General features: G+C 41.1%; 1 pseudogene; it reads left to right on the top strand.

Moving 5' to 3' along the window:
• Positions 1-571: 571 nt before the first annotated feature.
• Positions 572-2230, top strand: LOC100685134 (annotated as a pseudogene).
• The last annotated feature ends 1858 nt before the right edge of the window (positions 2231-4088 follow it).

The following is a 4088-nucleotide window of genomic DNA, read 5'->3' as shown; positions in this document are numbered from 1 at the left end:
TAATATGGTGCTAATACAGTTGTAAAGACTCCACTATAATTATCTCTCTCTTAAAGCAATTAAAATATAAACTGTCCTAATCCCTCTTCCAAACAGTGACATCTTCTTAAGAAACTTTCTGCCACCTCAAAAGCAGTATTTTTTTTTTTACTTCCATAGCTTCCATTTCTTTATCCCACTGTTCTGAATAATGAACATATTGTCATTGCCCAGAGTATTTTTAATTACTGGGCTTCTAAACTTAAGGTTTCTTGATCCTTGGTTGCCTTGAAGCTCAAAGGTGAACTTTCTTGTTTTCATTTCATTTCAACACCCTCCAGAGTGTGAAGAGAAGAGAGGACTCTCTGGTAGTATTTGTGAGCACTGCAGCCATAAATTTTCCTGTTGACTATTACGAATCTAAGGCTGCTTACAGTCTCAGTGCTTACCAGGGCGTTATGATATGCACACAGGAGATCCAAAGCAGGATCTGGCTTACAAACATTAGTATGACAGCAGACCTAGCAAGAGATCCTCAAACTTCATCCAATGTTTCTACAAAACCATCTCAGATTTGTTTGACCAGAGGTGTATGAGTTGCGGGCCAGTCATGTGTCCAGTAATGTCATTGACCAAAAGATGTATGAGATCCAAGACATCTGTGACAGCAGCTGGACCAAACTGAATAAAAGACTCTTCAAGAATACACCTTGGCAGGATGCCTGGGTGACTCGGCAGTTGTGCATTTGTCTTTGGCTCAGGGTGTGATCTTGGAGTCCTGGGATCGAGTCCCACATCGGACTCCCTGCATGGAGCCTGCTTCTCCCTCTGCTTGTGTCTCTGCCTCTCTCTCTGTGTGTGTCTCTCATGAATGAATAAATAAATAAAATCTTAAAACAAAAAAAAGAATACACCTCGGCCTGAGACGGAAGTCCTTGCTATACAGGTTGGCAACAGTACTGTCTTCTTGATTTTGTACAAAGAATTATATTACAGGCAGATATATGCCAATGTTAGTGAGGGACCCTCCTTGGAGCAGAGGTCTGAATCCTATTAACAATTGTGGCAATCTCTTCAAATACATTCTTTTTTTTCCCCCAGTGGTCCTGCTCTTCTTGATCTACCCAACCTATGGTTCTGGGATAACATCTGATGAATCCATCTATGAGTTTCAGTCCTTTAGTCAGTACCACTGTACGACCAACAAGAAGTCAGAGGAAGAAATTGACTTTCTTTGTTCTAATTTCAAAATCTGGAATGTTCACAGTGTCCTCCACTCCTTGGTAGACAAATCCAACATTAACTGACAATGGAAGGGGTACACAAGTGGAGGTGACTCTGAGGGTGTGGCTGGTGAATATGGACAGCACTCCCTATATAAGAAGCTTGGCTACTTCAGCTTGGTGGGGCTTCTGCCTCTGCACTCCCTGTTGGGATTTTACTACCAGATCATCAAGGTGATGGAGAATATCAAAGTGAACAAGAAGAGCATGTTTTTTGTGTGTGCCCGAGTGCCAGGTCACCACATATTTTAACATCAATTTTGCATTTTTGATAACGTGTCACTACCAGGATGCTATCCGGATCTTTGCCAACATCCTCTTCTATATCCGGATTACCCATGAGCATGTTTCAGGTGACCACATAAAAGTATGAGAGGATTAACAAGTAGAATAAGCAGATGTATGTGCTGCTGACAATCATTCTCACAATGTACTCCATGCAAATTAACGAGAGCATTCACCACCAGCTATGGGAGAAATACAGACCCACAGGTCTATGAGGAACTTTTCAGACACTCCTCCCCAAAATTCCTGTCACCTGTAGTGTGCAACAATGGTAGTGTGCACCCTAAATACACAAGGAAACCTTCTTGAAGCAACTGAAGGTGTTTTCTGATGAAGTGCAGGATCAGGCTCAGCTCTCAACCATCTGATATTCCTCAAGCTCTACACTACCAGGCCTATGCCCAAACTGCTGGCTTCCTGGACCTCATAGAACAGAAGTTCCATGTCAGCTCTTTGTGTTCAAACACAAAATGAAGAACCTGATGTGAACCAGGGACATCTCTACCTTAGATGGCAAATTTCAGTCAGCCTCTGGGGTTCGCTTTTATATTGATAAGGACGTGATCTACATCACGGATACCAAGAGCGCTAGGCCCTATGGTATTTGTTTATCCTCATCCAACAGATACATAAAATTTGAGAAGCTCAGTCAAATGCTAAAGAAGATGGGACAGAGACCCTGAGTACATTCACATTCTTCTTAGGAATCTATTTTGATGTCTTTGTAGGTAGGGCATATTTTTTCACTGTGAAACCCTTACATATGTCAGATATCAGCCATTCATCTGAGTTGAAGTTTACTTGAATTATGGACTGAATGTTTTAAATAGGTCTCAGTAAAGGATCTTTTTTGGAAAAAGAGAGAGAGAGAGAGAGAGAGAGAGAGAGAGAGAAAAGACGGGAAACATATTGCCCTATAACTATACCCTTGCCATGCTCTCTAGCTTGAGCAGCCCTAACATCTACATGCATTGTCACTGTGGTCAAGGAGCCAAGTCTCTGCTGCTGCCATGTCTCCTGCTACTAACCTCAGTCCTGCTAAATCAGCTGGTCCTGATCTTTCAGTATCTTTTGAGCATGTCACAATAGTGTCTTGCTCATTCTCATACTGTATACCATCTGTTTAGGGGGTCACTCATCCCTCCTGAGATATGAAACACCAAAAGACTCTTCTGGAACCATGTATGTACAATCCAGAAGCATATTGGAGTTGATATTAGGGGAGCAAAAATAGCAACAGCATACAGGATGAAGATGAGCTCCTCTTTCTTTCTTTGCCCCCTATCTATAACAGCTGGATCAGAGAGGCAGGAGATCTATATGGCCTCTCAAAAGACTTCCTCCAAGAACCTTTGGTATCTTGTTACAAAGCTGTGGTCAACTTGGGAATATACTACCTTATCTTTGTCATCTTGCCTTCTCTGACTTTTATCTTCACTCCTCCTTACCTGTGAATGTTCTCCCAGTAAAGTGTTAACACAAAAGATTTCCCTGTTTTCTAGGGAATCCAAGCTAAGAAAGGGGCCACAACAACCACTGGAGGTTGAGCACTTTTTTACTTGTATTTTTACAGTATTCTTACTGTAGTCACCAATATATTATGAAGTCCCTTCATGCCACATCCCTAATGATCCTTCCTCTAGGGCTACTCTAATTTACCCTCAGGTTGGACCTTAAATAGGGAGCATAAGCACCCCAAAGGAACCTTTTCCATATATCATCAAGTCTAACCAAGGAGGCATCTATGTTGCATTTTGCAGATAAACCCATCTTGTCCTTCTGCACTGACCTGAAAGCCTTATTCAAGATCATGACTCCAATTACCAGGAGAGCCACAAGAGAGGATTCATTTCCCCCAAAGCAATTCAATAGCAACCTCACATCCCTCATAATTATGTCAGAATTGGGGCACAACTTGACCTAAATCTACACAAGTCTCTATAAAAGTGTCTGGTTTCAGGCATCTTTGATGTGTGTCCAATGTGAATACTGAGGGATCTGTCAACTTCTGTCCTGGCTGAAGTTAACACAATATTTTAGTTTAGATTGTAAAAGTGTAAGGTAAAAAAGTCATATGCTAATAAAAGGTAATTCGGATCACCAACATAGGTTAAAGAACACACAACAAGAACCAAGCATACATTTCATTGTCCTATGAGAACAAGATACCTTGGAATGGAAGAGGGGCAAATGGCACTCCCAGACATCCACATGAATCTCTTACTACACAAGATCATAACCTCAAGTTTGCGATTCGATTACCTGAGATCACTGTGCTGTATCTGTAATAACCAAAATGTGTGAAAAGCAATTTAATAGGTTAAAATGATTGACTATCTTTCATTAAGCCCTAACCATGAGATATAATCTATGATAAGCACTTTACATATCCATTATTTAACTTAATGATGATCATCAATCCTCCACAGAGGACACCTCTTCTGAGGATAGAGCAGGTATCCAGTTCCTTGGTACCATGCAAAGGTTTATGAAAATCAGATTGGCAATCTTTTCTAGAAAGAGCAACAGTTGATGCCTGAT

The sequence above is a fragment of the Canis lupus genome, chromosome 4 (assembly GCF_011100685.1).
Source record: "Canis lupus familiaris isolate Mischka breed German Shepherd chromosome 4, alternate assembly UU_Cfam_GSD_1.0, whole genome shotgun sequence".
NCBI classification, from domain to species: domain Eukaryota; kingdom Metazoa; phylum Chordata; class Mammalia; order Carnivora; family Canidae; genus Canis; species Canis lupus.
This window is presented reverse-complemented; position numbering and strand designations above follow the sequence as displayed.